This window comes from Triturus cristatus, chromosome 6 (genome assembly GCF_964204655.1).
Source record: "Triturus cristatus chromosome 6, aTriCri1.1, whole genome shotgun sequence".
Taxonomy (NCBI): domain Eukaryota; kingdom Metazoa; phylum Chordata; class Amphibia; order Caudata; family Salamandridae; genus Triturus; species Triturus cristatus.
In genome coordinates, this window is record NC_140589.1 from 884407247 (window position 1) to 884428514 (window position 21268).

At 45.5% G+C, this 21268-nt stretch overlaps 19 non-coding genes across 19 annotated transcripts; 11 read left to right on the plus strand and 8 right to left on the minus strand.

Annotated features, from left to right (window-relative positions):
• Positions 1–681: 681 nt before the first annotated feature.
• On the plus strand, positions 682–788 carry LOC146820315 (U6 spliceosomal RNA). Its single transcript, XR_014965387.1, has one exon. It is a non-coding gene; the product is annotated as a U6 spliceosomal RNA (small nuclear RNA).
• Positions 789–1787: 999 nt separating this feature from the next.
• Positions 1788–1860, minus strand: TRNAR-ACG (transfer RNA arginine (anticodon ACG)). Its single transcript has one exon. It is a non-coding gene; the product is annotated as a tRNA-Arg (tRNA).
• Positions 1861–2640: 780 nt separating this feature from the next.
• Positions 2641–2747, plus strand: LOC146820317 (U6 spliceosomal RNA). The gene has a single exon (XR_014964975.1). It is a non-coding gene; the product is annotated as a U6 spliceosomal RNA (small nuclear RNA).
• Positions 2748–3756: 1009 nt separating this feature from the next.
• TRNAR-ACG (transfer RNA arginine (anticodon ACG)) lies at positions 3757–3829 on the minus strand. Its single transcript has one exon. It is a non-coding gene; the product is annotated as a tRNA-Arg (tRNA).
• Positions 3830–4599: 770 nt separating this feature from the next.
• Positions 4600–4706, plus strand: LOC146820319 (U6 spliceosomal RNA). The gene has a single exon (XR_014965388.1). It is a non-coding gene; the product is annotated as a U6 spliceosomal RNA (small nuclear RNA).
• A 1009-nt stretch (positions 4707–5715) lies between these two features.
• TRNAR-ACG (transfer RNA arginine (anticodon ACG)) lies at positions 5716–5788 on the minus strand. The gene has a single exon. It is a non-coding gene; the product is annotated as a tRNA-Arg (tRNA).
• A 778-nt stretch (positions 5789–6566) lies between these two features.
• On the plus strand, positions 6567–6673 carry LOC146820321 (U6 spliceosomal RNA). Its single transcript, XR_014964482.1, has one exon. It is a non-coding gene; the product is annotated as a U6 spliceosomal RNA (small nuclear RNA).
• A 1009-nt stretch (positions 6674–7682) lies between these two features.
• Positions 7683–7755, minus strand: TRNAR-ACG (transfer RNA arginine (anticodon ACG)). Its single transcript has one exon. It is a non-coding gene; the product is annotated as a tRNA-Arg (tRNA).
• Positions 7756–8529: 774 nt separating this feature from the next.
• On the plus strand, positions 8530–8636 carry LOC146820323 (U6 spliceosomal RNA). The gene has a single exon (XR_014965390.1). It is a non-coding gene; the product is annotated as a U6 spliceosomal RNA (small nuclear RNA).
• A 999-nt stretch (positions 8637–9635) lies between these two features.
• Positions 9636–9708, minus strand: TRNAR-ACG (transfer RNA arginine (anticodon ACG)). The gene has a single exon. It is a non-coding gene; the product is annotated as a tRNA-Arg (tRNA).
• A 780-nt stretch (positions 9709–10488) lies between these two features.
• On the plus strand, positions 10489–10595 carry LOC146820325 (U6 spliceosomal RNA). Its single transcript, XR_014964985.1, has one exon. It is a non-coding gene; the product is annotated as a U6 spliceosomal RNA (small nuclear RNA).
• A 1858-nt stretch (positions 10596–12453) lies between these two features.
• LOC146820326 (U6 spliceosomal RNA) lies at positions 12454–12560 on the plus strand. Its single transcript, XR_014964997.1, has one exon. It is a non-coding gene; the product is annotated as a U6 spliceosomal RNA (small nuclear RNA).
• Positions 12561–13569: 1009 nt separating this feature from the next.
• TRNAR-ACG (transfer RNA arginine (anticodon ACG)) lies at positions 13570–13642 on the minus strand. Its single transcript has one exon. It is a non-coding gene; the product is annotated as a tRNA-Arg (tRNA).
• Positions 13643–14424: 782 nt separating this feature from the next.
• On the plus strand, positions 14425–14531 carry LOC146820328 (U6 spliceosomal RNA). Its single transcript, XR_014965011.1, has one exon. It is a non-coding gene; the product is annotated as a U6 spliceosomal RNA (small nuclear RNA).
• Positions 14532–15540: 1009 nt separating this feature from the next.
• Positions 15541–15613, minus strand: TRNAR-ACG (transfer RNA arginine (anticodon ACG)). Its single transcript has one exon. It is a non-coding gene; the product is annotated as a tRNA-Arg (tRNA).
• Positions 15614–16396: 783 nt separating this feature from the next.
• LOC146820330 (U6 spliceosomal RNA) lies at positions 16397–16503 on the plus strand. The gene has a single exon (XR_014965022.1). It is a non-coding gene; the product is annotated as a U6 spliceosomal RNA (small nuclear RNA).
• Positions 16504–18357: 1854 nt separating this feature from the next.
• Positions 18358–18464, plus strand: LOC146820331 (U6 spliceosomal RNA). The gene has a single exon (XR_014965031.1). It is a non-coding gene; the product is annotated as a U6 spliceosomal RNA (small nuclear RNA).
• A 1007-nt stretch (positions 18465–19471) lies between these two features.
• Positions 19472–19544, minus strand: TRNAR-ACG (transfer RNA arginine (anticodon ACG)). Its single transcript has one exon. It is a non-coding gene; the product is annotated as a tRNA-Arg (tRNA).
• Positions 19545–20328: 784 nt separating this feature from the next.
• LOC146820333 (U6 spliceosomal RNA) lies at positions 20329–20435 on the plus strand. The gene has a single exon (XR_014965032.1). It is a non-coding gene; the product is annotated as a U6 spliceosomal RNA (small nuclear RNA).
• The last annotated feature ends 833 nt before the right edge of the window (positions 20436–21268 follow it).

Sequence of the window (21268 nt, forward strand, 5' to 3'; positions counted from 1 at the left end):
AGCCATGTTTACTGCTCACAACCAGAAGACACAAGTAAACCCACCTGAGGGACCTCCTGAAATTCTGTTCTGTCAGGTGTTCCTAACTTATACAAAGGACTTTAGGAGGAGGAAGGACCTAAAAGTCAGGCGAAATGGTCCTAGATCCAAGGAAATGTTTTAGATCAGCCTCAGTTTCTTAAATAGTCTGCATTAACATCATCAGTTCCACGTCTGTGTGGAGCTGATCTTGAGGACTTCTTTATCAGCAGGCGGGTACAACAATAAAGTGTTTAATATTACAATACAGGCGAAAATTCAGACACCTTGTCATAGCCTCACCTTGTCCAGGGACCCAGGCATGCTACCTTTCCACTCTCAGAGCCCTTCACCTAACCTACTGTGCAGCTGTTTCACCTCTAATATCACTGTTCCACAGGCAGCGTGATGTCACAATGTTCCTTGTCTGTAGCCTGAACCATGAGCCTTTGCAACCCTGGCATAATCTACATACTTCCAATTGGTGAAGTCTTGGACCACAAATGCAGTGAAGAATAATGGATTGTTACTCTTCATTCATTTTTGCCCATTGGCTCAGATTTGAATGCTTACAGGCCATCCGAGCATCTCTGCCAGGCCACCCTATGTCTAGAGACTGTAGATTTAGAGAGTTTATAAACATTGTAGGTTCATCACTGAAGTGTGCTCGCTTCGGCAGCACATATACTAAAATTGGAACGATACAGAGAAGATTAGCATGGCCCCTGCGCAAGGATGACACGCAAATTCGTGAAGCGTACCATATTTTTACCAGCTTTCAGGAGAGAAATGTTCTATGTTTTCAAGACTAATTGAAATAATAAAGCAGGTTCCAGTGCTTTCCTCCTAATATGTATTTTTCAATTTTTCTCTCCTCAACATTTTTAATGTATTTACCTCGCAGTAAAGAAGGTGTACTCTATGTGTCCAGCTGCATTTAGCAAGGAAGCCTGCAGGACTTCTGGGACTTTTCTTTCTCTTCTTCAGCCTCCCTGTCATTATTCTTCACAACCCCCAAATCTATACTGCTGCCAGCGATGCGTTGCTTTGTGGGAAGCAAGACAAAGAGAAGGGGAGGGCCTATGCAAATGATGGCCTCAGGGCTGTCTGGGAGTCCCTTTTCAGCAGTACTGTTAAAATCCGCCTTGCAACCAGATTGGTCTGGTAAGCTGAAAAATACCAGGCATGATTGGGCACCGGGTCCTCTAGGCCCTTGGAGGACATATTGGGCCTGCATCCCTCAGTTTCTGAGGTCCAAGAAATGTTCACCCTCCACCCTAATAGAGAGGTCTTGGCCGATCGGGGCAGAAGGGAGCAGGGCAAGATGCTCATGATCCTGCTCTAGTAATGAACTGCCTTCCTCTCTCCTTACCTGTGGTTATGCCTGGCTGCTTGGTTCCAGTTGTAGGCCTACATCCCACAGGCAATTTGCTTGTCTCTCTCACACATGTAAATGGGTCAGCACTCAAGTGCGCACACCTGCCTGCACCCACAGATCCTCTCACACACACTTTTCTCAACAAGATTTTTTCCTAGTTTAGAGACTCAGAGACCCATGTTGAAATACAAAAGCAGCACACCACATGACGGCCTTCACATAGAATCCAGCAGCAAATGGGAAACTTTTAACCAGCCGTGGTCCTATTACTGCAGCCCTACCATGGAACGACTGCTGGATGAGTCGTGCTCAAGAATATTGAACCTACAACAAGTCTGAGGTAAATAAGAATTCCACAGGAATACCATAAAACAGGGACCTATGACCCTTTCGAGCCAGATAGGAGTCGAACCTACAATCTTCTGATCCGTAGTCAGACACGTTATCCATTGCGCCACTGGCCCCATGTAGGTACACCCATACTTTTGTCCTTAAGAGGACCAGAAATTGTGTGTGTGTGTGTGTGTGTGTGTGTTTTAAAACACCATTCCATCAACCTTTTTAGCCATGTTTACTGCTCACAACCAGAAGACACAAGTAAACCCACCTGAGGGACCTCCTGAAATTCTGTTCTGTCAGGTGTTCCTAACTTATACAAAGGACTTTAGGAGGAGGAAGGACCTAAAAGTCAGGCGAAATGGTCCTAGATCCAAGGAAATGTTTTAGATCAGCCTCAGTTTCTTAAATAGTCTGCATTAACATCATCAGTTCCACGTCTGTGTGGAGCTGATCTTGAGGACTTCTTAATCAGCAGGCGGGTACAACAATAAAGTGTTTAATATTACAATACAGGTGAAAATTCAGACACCTTGTCATAGGCTCACCTTGTCCAGGGACCCAGGCATGCTGCCTTTCCACTCTCAGAGCCCTTCACCTAACCTACTGTGCAGCTGTTTCACCTCTAATATCACTGTTCCACAGGCAGCGTGATGTCACAATGTTCCTTGTCTGTAGCCTGAACCATGAGCCTTTGCAATCCTGGCATAATCTACATACTTCCAATTGGTGAAGTCTTGGACCACAAATGCAGTGAAGAATAATGGATTGTTACTCTTCATTCATTTTTGCCCATTGGCTCAGATTTGAATGCTTACAGGCCATCCGAGCATCTCTGCCAGGCCACCCTATGTCTAGAGACTGTAGATTTAGAGAGTTTATAAACATTGTAGGTTCATCAATGAAGTGTGCTCGCTTCGGCAGCACATATACTAAAATTGGAACGATACAGAGAAGATTAGCATGGCCCCTGCGCAAGGATGACACGCAAATTCGTGAAGCGTTCCATATTTTTACCAGCTTTCAGGAGAGAAATGTTCTATGTTTTCAAGACTAATTGAAATAATAAAGCAGGTTCCAGTGCTTTCCTCCTAATATGTATTTTTCAATTTTTCTCTCCTCAACATTTTTAATGTATTTACCTCGCAGTAAAGAAGGTGCACTCTATGTGTCCAGCTGCATTTAGCAAGGAAGCCTGCAGGACTTCTGGGACTTTTCTTTCTCTTCTTCAGCCTCCCTGTCATTATTCTTCACAACCCCCAAATCTATACTGCTGCCAGCGATGCGTTGCTTTGTGGGAAGCAAGACAAAGAGAAGGGGAGGGCCTATGCAAATGATGGCCTCAGGGCTGTCTGGGAGTCCCTTTTCAGCAGTACTGTTAAAATCCGCCTTGCAACCAGATTGGTCGGGTAAGCTGAAAAACACCAGGCATGATTGGGCACCGGGTCCTCTAGGCCCTTGGAGGACATATTGGGCCTGCATCCCTCAGTTTCTGAGGTCCAAGAAATGTTCACCCTCCACCCTAATAGAGAGGTATTGGCCGATCGTGGCCGATCGGGGCAGAAGGGAGCAGGGCAAGATGCTCATGATCCTGCTCTAATAATGAACTGCCTTCCTCTCTCCTTACCTGTGGTTATGCCTGGCTGCTTGGTTCCAGTTGTAGGCCTACATCCCACAGGCAATTTGCTTGTCTCTCTCACACATGTAAATGGGTCAGCACTCAAGTGCACACACCTGCCTGCACCCACAGATCCTCTCACACACACTTTTCTCAACAAGATTTTTTCCTAGTTTAGAGACTCAGAGACCCATGTTGAAATACAAAAGCAGCACACCACATGACGGCCTTCACATAGAATCCAGCAGCAAATGGGAAACTTTTAACCAGCCGTGGTCCTATTACTGCAGCCCTACCATGGAACGACTGCTGGATGAGTCGTGCTCATGAATATTGAACCTACAACAAGTCTGAGGTAAATAAGAATTCCACAGGAATACCATAAAACAGGGACCTATGACCCTTTCGAGCCAGATAGGAGTCGAACCTACAATCTTCTGATCCGTAGTCAGACGCGTTATCCATTGCGCCACTGGCCCCATGTAGGTACACCCATACTTTTGTCCTTAAGAGGACCAGAAATTGTGTGTGTGTGTGTGTTTTAAAACACCATTCCATCAACCTTTTTAGCCATGTTTACTGCTCACAACCAGAAGACACAAGTAAACCCATCTGAGGGACCTCCTGAAATTCTGTTCTGTCAGGTGTTCCTAACTTATACAAAGGACTTTAGGAGGAGGAAGGACCTAAAAGTCAGGCGAAATGGTCCTAGATCCAAGGAAATGTTTTAGATCAGCCTCAGTTTCTTAAATAGTCTGCATTAACATCATCAGTTCCACGTCTGTGTGGAGCTGATCTTGAGGACTTCTTAATCAGCAGGCGGGTACAACAATAAAGTGTTTAATATTACAATACAGGCGAAAATTCAGACACCTTGTCATAGGCTCACCTTGTCCAGGGACCCAGGCATGCTTCCTTTCCACTCTCAGAGCCCTTCACCTAACCTACTGTGCAGCTGTTTCACCAATAATATCACTGTTCCACAGGCAGCGTGATGTCACAATGTTCCTTGTCTGTAGCCTGAACCATGAGCCTTTGCAACCCTGGCATAATCTACATACTTCCAATTGGTGAAGTCTTGGACCACAAATGCAGTGAAGAATAATGGATTGTTACTCTTCATTAATTTTTGCCCATTGGCTCAGATTTGAATGCTTACAGGCCATCCGAGCATCTCTGCCAGGCCACCCTATGTCTAGAGACTGTAGATTTAGAGAGTTTATAAACATTGTAGGTTCATCAATGAAGTGTGCTCGCTTCGGCAGCACATATACTAAAATTGGAACGATACAGAGAAGATTAGCATGGCCCCTGCGCAAGGATGACACGCAAATTCGTGAAGCGTACCATATTTTTACCAGCTTTCAGGAGAGAAATGTTCTATGTTTTCAAGACTAATTGAAATAATAAAGCAGGTTCCAGTGCTTTCCTCCTAATATGTATTTTTCAATTTTTCTCTCCTCAACATTTTTAATGTATTTACCTCGCAGTAAAGAAGGTGCACTCTATGTGTCCAGCTGCATTTAGCAAGGAAGCCTGCAGGACTTCTGGGACTTTTCTTTCTCTTCTTCAGCCTCCCTGTCATTATTCTTCACAACCCCCAAATCTATACTGCTGCCAGCGATGCGTTGCTTTGTGGGAAGCAAGACAAAGAGAAGGGGAGGGCCTATGCAAATGATGGCCTCAGGGCTGTCTGGGAGTCCCTTTTCAGCAGTACTGTTAAAATCCGCCTTGCAACCAGATTGGTCTGGTAAGCTGAAAAATACCAGGCATGATTGGGCACCGGGTCCTCTAGGCCCTTGGAGGACATATTGGGCCTGCATCCCTCAGTTTCTGAGGTCCAAGAAATGTTCACCCTCCACCCTAATAGAGAGGTCTTGGCCGATCGGGGCCGATCGGGGCAAAAGGGAGCAGGGCAAGATGCTCATGATCCTGCTCTAATAATGAACTGCCTTCCTCTCTCCTTACCTGTGGTTATGCCTGGCTGCTTGGTTCCAGTTGTAGGCCTACATCCCACAGGCAATTTGCTTGTCTCTCTCACACATGTAAATGGGTCAGCACTCAAGTGCACACACCTGCCTGCACCCACAGATCCTCTCACACACACTTTTCTCAACAAGATTTTTTCCTAGTTTAGAGACTCAGAGACCCATGTTGAAATACAAAAGCAGCACACCACATGACGGCCTTCACATAGAATCCAGCAGCAAATGGGAAACTTTTAACCAGCCGTGGTCCTATTACTGCAGCCCTACCATGGAACGACTGCTGGATGAGTCGTGCTCAAGAATATTGAACCTACAACAAGTCTGAGGTAAATAGGAATTCCACAGGAATACCATAAAACAGGGACCTATGACCCTTTCGAGCCAGATAGGAGTCGAACCTACAATCTTCTGATCCGTAGTCAGACACGTTATCCATTGCGCCACTGGCCCCTTGTAGGTACACCCATACTTTTGTCCTTAAGAGGACCAGAAATTGTGTGTGTGTGTGTGTGTGTGTGTTTTAAAACACCATTCCATCAACCTTTTTAGCCATGTTTACTGCTCACAACCAGAAGACACAAGTAAACCCACCTGAGGGACCTCCTGAAATTCTGTTCTGTCAGGTGTTCCTAACTTATACAAAGGACTTTAGGAGGAGGAAGGACCTAAAAGTCAGGCGAAATGGTCCTAGATCCAAGGAAATGTTTTAGATCAGCCTCAGTTTCTTAAATAGTCTGCATTAACATCATCAGTTCCACGTCTGTGTGGAGCTGATCTTGAGGACTTCTTAATCAGCAGGCGGGTACAACAATAAAGTGTTTAATATTACAATACAGGCGAAAATTCAGACACCTTGTCATAGGCTCACCTTGTCCAGGGACCCAGGCATGCTGCCTTTCCACTCTCAGAGCCCTTCACCTAACCTACTGTGCAGCTGTTTCACCTCTAATATCACTGTTCCACAGGCAGCGTGATGTCACAATGTTCCTTGTCTGTAGCCTGAACCATGAGCCTTTGCAACCCTGGCATAATCTACATACTTCCAATTGGTGAAGTCTTGGACCACAAATGCAGTGAAGAATAATGGATTGTTACTCTTCATTCATTTTTGCCCATTGGCTCAGATTTGAATGCTTACAGGCCATCCGAGCATCTCTGCCAGGCCACCCTATGTCTAGAGACTGTAGATTTAGAGAGTTTATAAACATTGTAGGTTCATCAATGAAGTGTGCTCGCTTCGGCAGCACGTATACTAAAATTGGAACGATACAGAGAAGATTAGCATAGCCCCTGCGCAAGGATGACACGCAAATTCGTGAAGCGTTCCATATTTTTACCAGCTTTCAGGAGAGAAATGTTCTATGTTTTCAAGACTAATTGAAATAATAAAGCAGGTTCCAGTGCTTTCCTCCTAATATGTATTTTTCAATTTTTCTCTCCTCAACATTTTTAATGTATTTACCTCGCAGTAAAGAAGGTGCACTCTATGTGTCCAGCTGCATTTAGCAAGGAAGCCTGCAGGACTTCTGGGACTTTTCTTTCTCTTCTTCAGCCTCCCTGTCATTATTCTTCACAACCCCCAAATCTATACTGCTGCCAGCGATGCGTTGCTTTGTGGGAAGCAAGACAAAGAGAAGGGGAGGGCCTATGCAAATGATGGCCTCAGGGCTGTCTGGGAGTCCCTTTTCAGCAGTACTGTTAAAATCCGCCTTGCAACCAGATTGGTCGGGTAAGCTGAAAAACACCAGGCATGATTGGGCACCGGGTCCTCTAGGCCCTTGGAGGACATATTGGGCCTGCATCCCTCAGCTTCTGAGGTCCAAGAAATGTTCACCCTCCACCCTAATAGAGAGGTATTGGCCGATCGTGGCCGATCGGGGCAGAAGGGAGCAGGGCAAGATGCTCATAATCCTGCTCTAATAATGAACTGCCTTCCTCTCTCCTTACCTGTGGTTATGCCTGGCTGCTTGGTTCCAGTTGTAGGCCTACATCCCACAGGCAATTTGCTTGTCTCTCTCACACATGTAAATGGGTCAGCACTCAAGTGCACACACCTGCCTGCACCCACAGATCCTCTCACACACACTTTTCTCAACAAGATTTTTTCCTAGTTTAGAGACTCAGAGACCCATGTTGAAATACAAAAGCAGCACACCACATGACGGCCGTCACATAGAATCCATCAGCAAATGGGAAACTTTTAACTAGCCGTGGTCCTATTACTGCAGCCCTACCATGGAACGACTGCTGGATGAGTCGTGCTCGAGAATATTGAACCTACAACAAGTCTGAGGTAAATAAGAATTCCACAGGAATACCATAAAACAGGGACCTATGACCCTTTCGAGCCAGATAGGAATCAAACCTACAATCTTCTGATCCGTAGTCAGACGCGTTATCCATTGCGCCACTGGCCCCATGTAGGTACACCCATACTTTTGTCCTTAAGAGGACCAGAAATTGTGTGTGTGTGTGTGTGTGTTTTAAAACACCATTCCATCAACATTTTTAGCCATGTTTACTGCTCACAACCAGAAGACACAAGTAAACCCACCTGAGGGACCTCCTGAAATTCTGTTCTGTCAGGTGTTCCTAACTTATACAAAGGACTTTAGGAGGAGGAAGGACCTAAAAGTCAGGCGAAATGGTCCTAGATCCAAGGAAATGTTTTAGATCAGCCTCAGTTTCTTAAATAGTCTGCATTAACATCATCAGTTCCACGTCTGTGTGGAGCTGATCTTGAGGACTTCTTTATCAGCAGGCGGGTACAACAATAAAGTGTTTAATATTACAATACAGGCGAAAATTCAGACACCTTGTCATAGCCTCACCTTGTCCAGGGACCCAGGCATGCTACCTTTCCACTCTCAGAGCCCTTCACCTAACCTACTGTGCAGCTGTTTCACCTCTAATATCACTGTTCCACAGGCAGCGTGATGTCACAATGTTCCTTGTCTGTAGCCTGAACCATGAGCCTTTGCAACCCTGGCATAATCTACATACTTCCAATTGGTGAAGTCTTGGACCACAAATGCAGTGAAGAATAATGGATTGTTACTCTTCATTCATTTTTGCCCATTGGCTCAGATTTGAATGCTTACAGGCCATCCGAGCATCTCTGCCAGGCCACCCTATGTCTAGAGACTGTAGATTTAGAGAGTTTATAAACATTGTAGGTTCATCACTGAAGTGTGCTCGCTTCGGCAGCACATATACTAAAATTGGAACGATACAGAGAAGATTAGCATGGCCCCTGCGCAAGGATGACACGCAAATTCGTGAAGCGTACCATATTTTTACCAGCTTTCAGGAGAGAAATGTTCTATGTTTTCAAGACTAATTGAAATAATAAAGCAGGTTCCAGTGCTTTCCTCCTAATATGTATTTTTCAATTTTTCTCTCCTCAACATTTTTAATGTATTTACCTCGCAGTAAAGAAGGTGTACTCTATGTGTCCAGCTGCATTTAGCAAGGAAGCCTGCAGGACTTCTGGGACTTTTCTTTCTCTTCTTCAGCCTCCCTGTCATTATTCTTCACAACCCCCAAATCTATACTGCTGCCAGCGATGCGTTGCTTTGTGGGAAGCAAGACAAAGAGAAGGGGAGGGCCTATGCAAATGATGGCCTCAGGGCTGTCTGGGAGTCCCTTTTCAGCAGTACTGTTAAAATCCGCCTTGCAACCAGATTGGTCTGGTAAGCTGAAAAATACCAGGCATGATTGGGCACCGGGTCCTCTAGGCCCTTGGAGGACATATTGGGCCTGCATCCCTCAGTTTCTGAGGTCCAAGAAATGTTCACCCTCCACCCTAATAGAGAGGTCTTGGCCGATCGGGGCAGAAGGGAGCAGGGCAAGATGCTCATGATCCTGCTCTAGTAATGAACTGCCTTCCTCTCTCCTTACCTGTGGTTATGCCTGGCTGCTTGGTTCCAGTTGTAGGCCTACATCCCACAGGCAATTTGCTTGTCTCTCTCACACATGTAAATGGGTCAGCACTCAAGTGCGCACACCTGCCTGCACCCACAGATCCTCTCACACACACTTTTCTCAACAAGATTTTTTCCTAGTTTAGAGACTCAGAGACCCATGTTGAAATACAAAAGCAGCACACCACATGACGGCCTTCACATAGAATCCAGCAGCAAATGGGAAACTTTTAACCAGCCGTGGTCCTATTACTGCAGCCCTACCATGGAACGACTGCTGGATGAGTCGTGCTCAAGAATATTGAACCTACAACAAGTCTGAGGTAAATAAGAATTCCACAGGAATACCATAAAACAGGGACCTATGACCCTTTCGAGCCAGATAGGAGTCGAACCTACAATCTTCTGATCCGTAGTCAGACACGTTATCCATTGCGCCACTGGCCCCATGTAGGTACACCCATACTTTTGTCCTTAAGAGGACCAGAAATTGTGTGTGTGTGTGTGTGTGTGTGTGTTTTAAAACACCATTCCATCAACCTTTTTAGCCATGTTTACTGCTCACAACCAGAAGACACAAGTAAACCCACCTGAGGGACCTCCTGAAATTCTGTTCTGTCAGGTGTTCCTAACTTATACAAAGGACTTTAGGAGGAGGAAGGACCTAAAAGTCAGGCGAAATGGTCCTAGATCCAAGGAAATGTTTTAGATCAGCCTCAGTTTCTTAAATAGTCTGCATTAACATCATCAGTTCCACGTCTGTGTGGAGCTGATCTTGAGGACTTCTTAATCAGCAGGCGGGTACAACAATAAAGTGTTTAATATTACAATACAGGTGAAAATTCAGACACCTTGTCATAGGCTCACCTTGTCCAGGGACCCAGGCATGCTGCCTTTCCACTCTCAGAGCCCTTCACCTAACCTACTGTGCAGCTGTTTCACCTCTAATATCACTGTTCCACAGGCAGCGTGATGTCACAATGTTCCTTGTCTGTAGCCTGAACCATGAGCCTTTGCAATCCTGGCATAATCTACATACTTCCAATTGGTGAAGTCTTGGACCACAAATGCAGTGAAGAATAATGGATTGTTACTCTTCATTCATTTTTGCCCATTGGCTCAGATTTGAATGCTTACAGGCCATCCGAGCATCTCTGCCAGGCCACCCTATGTCTAGAGACTGTAGATTTAGAGAGTTTATAAACATTGTAGGTTCATCAATGAAGTGTGCTCGCTTCGGCAGCACATATACTAAAATTGGAACGATACAGAGAAGATTAGCATGGCCCCTGCGCAAGGATGACACGCAAATTCGTGAAGCGTTCCATATTTTTACCAGCTTTCAGGAGAGAAATGTTCTATGTTTTCAAGACTAATTGAAATAATAAAGCAGGTTCCAGTGCTTTCCTCCTAATATGTATTTTTCAATTTTTCTCTCCTCAACATTTTTAATGTATTTACCTCGCAGTAAAGAAGGTGCACTCTATGTGTCCAGCTGCATTTAGCAAGGAAGCCTGCAGGACTTCTGGGACTTTTCTTTCTCTTCTTCAGCCTCCCTGTCATTATTCTTCACAACCCCCAAATCTATACTGCTGCCAGCGATGCGTTGCTTTGTGGGAAGCAAGACAAAGAGAAGGGGAGGGCCTATGCAAATGATGGCCTCAGGGCTGTCTGGGAGTCCCTTTTCAGCAGTACTGTTAAAATCCGCCTTGCAACCAGATTGGTCGGGTAAGCTGAAAAACACCAGGCATGATTGGGCACCGGGTCCTCTAGGCCCTTGGAGGACATATTGGGCCTGCATCCCTCAGTTTCTGAGGTCCAAGAAATGTTCACCCTCCACCCTAATAGAGAGGTCTTGGCCGATCGTGGCCGATCGGGGCAGAAGGGAGCAGGGCAAGATGCTCATGATCCTGCTCTAATAATGAACTGCCTTCCTCTCTCCTTACCTGTGGTTATGCCTGGCTGCTTGGTTCCAGTTGTAGGCCTACATCCCACAGGCAATTTGCTTGTCTCTCTCACACATGTAAATGGGTCAGCACTCAAGTGCACACACCTGCCTGCACCCACAGATCCTCTCACACACACTTTTCTCAACAAGATTTTTTCCTAGTTTAGAGACTCAGAGACCCATGTTGAAATACAAAAGCAGCACACCACATGACGGCCTTCACATAGAATCCAGCAGCAAATGGGAAACTTTTAACCAGCCGTGGTCCTATTACTGCAGCCCTACCATGGAACGACTGCTGGATGAGTCGTGCTCAAGAATATTGAACCTACAACAAGTCTGAGGTAAATAAGAATTCCACAGGAATACCATAAAACAGGGACCTATGACCCTTTCGAGCCAGATAGGAGTCAAACCTACAATCTTCTGATCCGTAGTCAGACGCGTTATCCATTGCGCCACTGGCCCCATGTAGGTACACCCATACTTTTGTCCTTAAGAGGACCAGAAATTGTGTGTGTGTGTGTGTGTGTGTTTTAAAACACCATTCCATCAACCTTTTTAGCCATGTTTACTGCTCACAACCAGAAGACACAAGTAAACCCACCTGAGGGACCTCCTGAAATTCTGTTCTGTCAGGTGTTCCTAACTTATACAAAGGACTTTAGGAGGAGGAAGGACCTAAAAGTCAGGCGAAATGGTCCTAGATCCAAGGAAATGTTTTAGATCAGCCTCAGTTTCTTAAATAGTCTGCATTAACATCATCAGTTCCACGTCTGTGTGGAGCTGATCTTGAGGACTTCTTAATCAGCAGGCGGGTACAACAATAAAGTGTTTAATATTACAATACAGGCGAAAATTCAGACACCTTGTCATAGGCTCACCTTGTCCAGGGACCCAGGCATGCTGCCTTTCCACTCTCAGAGCCCTTCACCTAACCTACTGTGCAGCTGTTTCACCTCTAATATCACTGTTCCACAGGCAGCTTGATGTCACAATGTTCCTTGTCTGTAGCCTGAACCATGAGCCTTTGCAACCCTGGCATAATCTACATACTTCCAATTGGTGAAGTCTTGGACCACAAATGCAGTGAAGAATAATGGATTGTTACTCTTCATTCATTTTTGCCCATTGGCTCAGATTTGAATGCTTACAGGCCATCCGAGCATCTCTGCCAGGCCACCCTATGTCTAGAGACTGTAGATTTAGAGAGTTTATAAACATTGTAGGTTCATCAATGAAGTGTGCTCGCTTCGGCAGCACATATACTAAAATTGGAACGATACAGAGAAGATTAGCATGGCCCCTGCGCAAGGATGACACGCAAATTCGTGAAGCGTTCCATATTTTTACCAGCTTTCAGGAGAGAAATGTTCTATGTTTTCAAGACTAATTGAAATAATAAAGCAGGTTCCAGTGCTTTCCTCCTAATATGTATTTTTCAATTTTTCTCTCCTCAACATTTTTAATGTATTTACCTCGCAGTAAAGAAGGTGCACTCTATGTGTCCAGCTGCATTTAGCAAGGAAGCCTGCAGGACTTCTGGGACTTTTCTTTCTCTTCTTCAGCCTCCCTGTCATTATTCTTCACAACCCCCAAATCTATACTGCTGCCAGCGATGCGTTGCTTTGTGGGAAGCAAGACAAAGAGAAGGGGAGGGCCTATGCAAATGATGGCCTCAGGGCTGTCTGGGAGTCCCTTTTCAGCAGTACTGTTAAAATCCGCCTTGCAACCAAATTGGTCGGGTAAGCTGAAAAACACAAGGCATGATTGGGCACCGGGTCCTCTAGGCCCTTGGAGGACATATTGGGCCTGCATCCCTCAGTTTCTGAGGTCCAAGAAATGTTCACCCTCCACCCTAATAGAGAGGTATTGGCCGATCGTGGCCGATCGGGGCAGAAGGGAGCAGGGCAAGATGCTCATGATCCTGCTCTAATAATGAACTGCCTTCCTCTCTCCTTACCTGTGGTTATGCCTGGCTGCTTGGTTCCAGTTGTAGGCCTACATCCCACAGGCAATTTGCTTGTCTCTCTCACACATGTAAATGGGTCAGCACTCAAGTGCACACACCTGCCTGCACCCACAGATCCTCTCACACACACTTTTCTCAACAAGATTTTTTCCTAGTTTAGAGACTCAGAGACCCATGTTGAAATACAAAAGCAGCACACCACATGACGGCCTTCACATAGAATCCAGCAGCAAATGGGAAACTTTTAACTAGCCGTGGTCCTATTACTGCAGCCCTACCATGGAACGACTGCTGGATGAGTCGTGCTCGAGAATATTGAACCTACAACAAGTCTGAGGTAAATAAGAATTCCACAGGAATACCATAAAACATGGACCTATGACCCTTTCGAGCCAGATAGGAATCAAACCTACAATCTTCTGATCCGTAGTCAGACGCGTTATCCATTGCGCCACTGGCCCCATGTAGGTACACCCATACTTTTGTCCTTAAGAGGACCAGAAATTGTGTGTGTGTGTGTGTGTGTGTGTGTGTTTTAAAACACCATTCCATCAACCTTTTTAGCCATGTTTACTGCTCACAACCAGAAGACACAAGTAAACCCACCTGAGGGACCTCCTGAAATTCTGTTCTGTCAGGTGTTCCTAACTTATACAAAGGACTTTAGGAGGAGGAAGGACCTAAAAGTCAGGCGAAATGGTCCTAGATCCAAGGAAATGTTTTAGATCAGCCTCAGTTTCTTAAATAGTCTGCATTAACATCATCAGTTCCACGTCTGTGTGGAGCTGATCTTGAGGACTTCTTAATCAGCAGGCGGGTACAACAATAAAGTGTTTAATATTACAATACAGGCGAAAATTCAGACACCTTGTCATAGGCTCACCTTGTCCAGGGACCCAGGCATGCTGCCTTTCCACTCTCAGAGCCCTTCACCTAACCTACTGTGCAGCTGTTTCACCTCTAATATCACTGTTCCACAGGCAGCGTGATGTCACAATGTTCCTTGTCTGTAGCCTGAACCATGAGCCTTTGCAACCCTGGCATAATCTACATACTTCCAATTGGTGAAGTCTTGGACCACAAATGCAGTGAAGAATAATGGATTGTTACTCTTCATTCATTTTTGCCCATTGGCTCAGATGTGAATGCTTACAGGCCATCCGAGCATCTCTGCCAGGCCACCCTATGTCTAGAGACTGTAGATTTAGAGAGTTTATAAACATTGTAGGTTCATCAATGAAGTGTGCTCGCTTCGGCAGCACATATACTAAAATTGGAACGATACAGAGAAGATTAGCATGGCCCCTGCGCAAGGATGACACGCAAATTCGTGAAGCGTTCCATATTTTTACCAGCTTTCAGGAGAGAAATGTTCTATGTTTTCAAGACTAATTGAAATAATAAAGCAGGTTCCAGTGCTTTCCTCCTAATATGTATTTTTCAATTTTTCTCTCCTCAACATTTTTAATGTATTTACCTCGCAGTAAAGAAGGTGCACTCTATGTGTCCAGCTGCATTTAGCAAGGAAGCCTGCAGGACTTCTGGGACTTTTCTTTCTCTTCTTCAGCCTCCCTGTCATTATTCTTCACAACCCCCAAATCTATACTGCTGCCAGCGATGCGTTGCTTTGTGGGAAGCAAGACAAAGAGAAGGGGAGGGCCTATGCAAATGATGGCCTCAGGGCTGTCTGGGAGTCCCTTTTCAGCAGTACTGTTAAAATCCGCCTTGCAACCAGATTGGTCGGGTAAGCTGAAAAACACCAGGCATGATTGGGCACCGGGTCCTCTAGGCCCTTGGAGGACATATTGGGCCTGCATCCCTCAGTTTCTGAGGTCCAAGAAATGTTCACCCTCCACCCTAATAGAGAGGTATTGGCCGATCGTGGCCGATCGGGGCAGAAGGGAGCAGGGCAAGATGCTCATGATCCTGCTCTAATAATGAACTGCCTTCCTCTCTCCTTACCTGTGGTTATGCCTGGCTGCTTGGTTCCAGTTGTAGGCCTACATCCCACAGGCAATTTGCTTGTCTCTCTCACACATGTAAATGGGTCAGCACTCAAGTGCACACACCTGCCTGCACCCACAGATCCTCTCACACACACTTTTCTCAACAAGATTTTTTCCTAGTTTAGAGACTCAGAGACCCATGTTGAAATACAAAAGCAGCACACCACATGACGGCCTTCACATAGAATCCAGCAGCAAATGGGAAACTTTTAACTAGCCGTGGTCCTATTACTGCAGCCCTACCATGGAACGACTGCTGGATGAGTCGTGCTCGAGAATATTGAACCTACAACAAGTCTGAGGTAAATAAGAATTCCACAGGAATACCATAAAACATGGACCTATGACCCTTTCGAGCCAGATAGGAATCAAACCTACAATCTTCTGATCCGTAGTCAGACGCGTTATCCATTGCGCCACTGGCCCCATGTAGGTACACCCATACTTTTGTCCTTAAGAGGACCAGAAATTGTGTGTGTGTGTGTGTGTGTGTGTGTGTGTTTAAAACACCATTCCATCAACCTTTTTAGCCATGTTTACTGCTCACAACCAGAAGACACAAGTAAACCCACCTGAGGGACCTCCTGAAATTCTGTTCTGTCAGGTGTTCCTAACTTATACAAAGGACTTTAGGAGGAGGAAGGACCTAAAAGTCAGGCGAAATGGTCCTAGATCCAAGGAAATGTTTTAGATCAGCCTCAGTTTCTTAAATAGTCTGCATTAACATCATCAGTTCCACGTCTGTGTGGAGCTGATCTTGAGGACTTCTTAATCAGCAGGCGGGTACAACAATAAAGTGTTTAATATTACAATACAGGCGAAAATTCAGACACCTTGTCATAGGCTCACCTTGTCCAGGGACCCAGGCATGCTGCCTTTCCACTCTCAGAGCCCTTCACCTAACCTACTGTGCAGCTGTTTCACCTCTAATATCACTGTTCCACAGGCAGCGTGATGTCACAATGTTCCTTGTCTGTAGCCTGAACCATGAGCCTTTGCAACCCTGGCATAATCTACATACTTCCAATTGGTGAAGTCTTGGACCACAAATGCAGTGAAGAATAATGGATTGTTACTCTTCATTCATTTTTGCCCATTGGCTCAGATGTGAATGCTTACAGGCCATCCGAGCATCTCTGCCAGGCCACCCTATGTCTAGAGACTGTAGATTTAGAGAGTTTATAAACATTGTAGGTTCATCAATGAAGTGTGCTCGCTTCGGCAGCACATATACTAAAATTGGAACGATACAGAGAAGATTAGCATGGCCCCTGCGCAAGGATGACACGCAAATTCGTGAAGCGTTCCATATTTTTACCAGCTTTCAGGAGAGAAATGTTCTATGTTTTCAAGACTAATTGAAATAATAAAGCAGGTTCCAGTGCTTTCCTCCTAATATGTATTTTTCAATTTTTCTCTCCTCAACATTTTTAATGTATTTACCTCGCAGTAAAGAAGGTGCACTCTATGTGTCCAGCTGCATTTAGCAAGGAAGCCTGCAGGACTTCTGGGACTTTTCTTTCTCTTCTTCAGCCTCCCTGTCATTATTCTTCACAACCCCCAAATCTATACTGCTGCCAGCGATGCGTTGCTTTGTGGGAAGCAAGACAAAGAGAAGGGGAGGGCCTATGCAAATGATGGCCTCAGGGCTGTCTGGGAGTCCCTTTTCAGCAGTACTGTTAAAATCCGCCTTGCAACCAGATTGGTCGGGTAAGCTGAAAAACACCAGGCATGATTGGGCACCGGGTCCTCTAGGCCCTTGGAGGACATATTGGGCCTGCATCCCTCAGTTTCTGAGGTCCAAGAAATGTTCACCCTCCACCCTAATAGAGAGGTCTTGGCCGATCGTGGCCGATCGGGGCAGAAGGGAGCAGGGCAAGATGCTCATGATCCTGCTCTAATAATGAACTGCCTTCCTCTCTCCTTACCTGTGGTTATGCCTGGCTGCTTGGTTCCAGTTGTAGGCCTACATCCCACAGGCAATTTGCTTGTCTCTCTCACACATGTAAATGGGTCAGCACTCAAGTGCACACACCTGCCTGCACCCACAGATCCTCTCACACACACTTTTCTCAACAAGATTTTTTCCTAGTTTAGAGACTCAGAGACCCATGTTGAAATACAAAAGCAGCACACCACATGACGGCCTTCACATAGAATCCAGCAGCAAATGGGAAACTTTTAACCAGCCGTGGTCCTATTACTGCAGCCCTACCATGGAACGACTGCTGGATGAGTCGTGCTCAAGAATATTGAACCTACAACAAGTCTGAGGTAAATAAGAATTCCACAGGAATACCATAAAACAGGGACCTATGACCCTTTCGAGCCAGATAGGAGTCAAACCTACAATCTTCTGATCCGTAGTCAGACTCGTTATCCATTGCGCCACTGGCCCCATGTAGGTACACCCATACTTTTGTCCTTAAGAGGACCAGAAATTGTGTGTGTGTGTGTGTGTTTTAAAACACCATTCCATCAACCTTTTTAGCCATGTTTACTGCTCACAACCAGAAGACACAAGTAAACCCACCTGAGGGACCTCCTGAAATTCTGTTCTGTCAGGTGTTCCTAACTTATACAAAGGACTTTAGGAGGAGGAAGGACCTAAAAGTCAGGCGAAATGGTCCTAGATCCAAGGAAATGTTTTAGATCAGCCTCAGTTTCTTAAATAGTCTGCATTAACATCATCAGTTCCACGTCTGTGTGGAGCTGATCTTGAGGACTTCTTAATCAGCAGGCGGGTACAACAATAAAGTGTTTAATATTACAATACAGGCGAAAATTCAGACACCTTGTCATAGGCTCACCTTGTCCAGGGACCCAGGCATGCTGCCTTTCCACTCTCAGAGCCCTTCACCTAACCTACTGTGCAGCTGTTTCACCTCTAATATCACTGTTCCACAGGCAGCTTGATGTCACAATGTTCCTTGTCTGTAGCCTGAACCATGAGCCTTTGCAACCCTGGCATAATCTACATACTTCCAATTGGTGAAGTCTTGGACCACAAATGCAGTGAAGAATAATGGATTGTTACTCTTCATTCATTTTTGCCCATTGGCTCAGATTTGAATGCTTACAGGCCATCCGAGCATCTCTGCCAGGCCACCCTATGTCTAGAGACTGTAGATTTAGAGAGTTTATAAACATTGTAGGTTCATCAATGAAGTGTGCTCGCTTCGGCAGCACATATACTAAAATTGGAACGATACAGAGAAGATTAGCATGGCCCCTGCGCAAGGATGACACGCAAATTCGTGAAGCGTTCCATATTTTTACCAGCTTTCAGGAGAGAAATGTTCTATGTTTTCAAGACTAATTGAAATAATAAAGCAGGTTCCAGTGCTTTCCTCCTAATATGTATTTTTCAATTTTTCTCTCCTCAACATTTTTAATGTATACCTCGCAGTAAAGAAGGTGCACTCTATGTGTCCAGCTGCATTTAGCAAGGAAGCCTGCAGGACTTCTGGGACTTTTCTTTCTCTTCTTCAGCCTCCCTGTCATTATTCTTCACAACCCCCAAATCTATACTGCTGCCAGCGATGCGTTGCTTTGTGGGAAGCAAGACAAAGAGAAGGGGAGGGCCTATGCAAATGATGGCCTCAGGGCTGTCTGGGAGTCCCTTTTCAGCAGTACTGTTAAAATCCGCCTTGCAACCAAATTGGTCGGGTAAGCTGAAAAACACAAGGCATGATTGGGCACCGGGTCCTCTAGGCCCTTGGAGGACATATTGGGCCTGCATCCCTCAGTTTCTGAGGTCCAAGAAATGTTCACCCTCCACCCTAATAGAGAGGTATTGGCCGATCGTGGCCGATCGGGGCAGAAGGGAGCAGGGCAAGATGCTCATGATCCTGCTCTAATAATGAACTGCCTTCCTCTCTCCTTACCTGTGGTTATGCCTGGCTGCTTGGTTCCAGTTGTAGGCCTACATCCCACAGGCAATTTGCTTGTCTCTCTCACACATGTAAATGGGTCAGCACTCAAGTGCACACACCTGCCTGCACCCACAGATCCTCTCACACACACTTTTCTCAACAAGATTTTTTCCTAGTTTAGAGACTCAGAGACCCATGTTGAAATACAAAAGCAGCACACCACATGACGGCCTTCACATAGAATCCAGCAGCAAATGGGAAACTTTTAACTAGCCGTGGTCCTATTACTGCAGCCCTACCATGGAACGACTGCTGGATGAGTCGTGCTCGAGAATATTGAACCTACAACAAGTCTGAGGTAAATAAGAATTCCACAGGAATACCATAAAACATGGACCTATGACCCTTTCGAGCCAGATAGGAATCAAACCTACAATCTTCTGATCCGTAGTCAGACGCGTTATCCATTGCGCCACTGGCCCCATGTAGGTACACCCATACTTTTGTCCTTAAGAGGACCAGAAATTGTGTGTGTGTGTGTGTGTGTGTGTGTGTGTTTTAAAACACCATTCCATCAACCTTTTTAGCCATGTTTACTGCTCACAACCAGAAGACACAAGTAAACCCACCTGAGGGACCTCCTGAAATTCTGTTCTGTCAGGTGTTCCTAACTTATACAAAGGACTTTAGGAGGAGGAAGGACCTAAAAGTCAGGCGAAATGGTCCTAGATCCAAGGAAATGTTTTAGATCAGCCTCAGTTTCTTAAATAGTCTGCATTAACATCATCAGTTCCACGTCTGTGTGGAGCTGATCTTGAGGACTTCTTAATCAGCAGGCGGGTACAACAATAAAGTGTTTAATATTACAATACAGGCGAAAATTCAGACACCTTGTCATAGGCTCACCTTGTCCAGGGACCCAGGCATGCTGCCTTTCCACTCTCAGAGCCCTTCACCTAACCTACTGTGCAGCTGTTTCACCTCTAATATCACTGTTCCACAGGCAGCGTGATGTCACAATGTTCCTTGTCTGTAGCCTGAACCATGAGCCTTTGCAACCCTGGCATAATCTACATACTTCCAATTGGTGAAGTCTTGGACCACAAATGCAGTGAAGAATAATGGATTGTTACTCTTCATTCATTTTTGCCCATTGGCTCAGATGTGAATGCTTACAGGCCATCCGAGCATCTCTGCCAGGCCACCCTATGTCTAGAGACTGTAGATTTAGAGAGTTTATAAACATTGTAGGTTCATCAATGAAGTGTGCTCGCTTCGGCAGCACATATACTAAAATTGGAACGATACAGAGAAGATTAGCATGGCCCCTGCGCAAGGATGACACGCAAATTCGTGAAGCGTTCCATATTTTTACCAGCTTTCAGGAGAGAAATGTTCTATGTTTTCAAGACTAATTGAAATAATAAAGCAGGTTCCAGTGCTTTCCTCCTAATATGTATTTTTCAATTTTTCTCTCCTCAACATTTTTTATGTATTTACCTCGCAGTAAAGAAGGTGCACTCTATGTGTCCAGCTGCATTTAGCAAGGAAGCCTGCAGGACTTCTGGGACTTTTCTTTCTCTTCTTCAGCCTCCCTGTCATTATTCTTCACAACCCCCAAATCTATACTGCTGCCAGCGATGCGTTGCTTTGTGGGAAGCAAGACAAAGAGAAGGGGAGGGCCTATGCAAATGATGGCCTCAGGGCTGTCTGGGAGTCCCTTTTCAGCAGTACTGTTAAAATCCGCCTTGCAACCAGATTGGTCGGGTAAGCTGAAAAACACCAGGCATGATTGGGCACCGGGTCCTCTAGGCCCTTGGAGGACATATTGGGCCTGCATCCCTCAGTTTCTGAGGTCCAAGAAATGTTCACCCTCCACCCTAATAGAGAGGTCTTGGCCGATCGTGGCCGATCGGGGCAGAAGGGAGCAGGGCAAGATGCTCATGATCCTGCTCTAATAATGAACTGCCTTCCTCTCTCCTTACCTGTGGTTATGCCTGGCTGCTTGGTTCCAGTTGTAGGCCTACATCCCACAGGCAATTTGCTTGTCTCTCTCACACATGTAAATGGGTCAGCACTCAAGTGCACACACCTGCCTGCACCCACAGATCCTCTCACACACACTTTTCTCAACAAGATTTTTTCCTAGTTTAGAGACTCAGAGACCCATGTTGAAATACAAAAGCAGCACACCACATGACGGCCT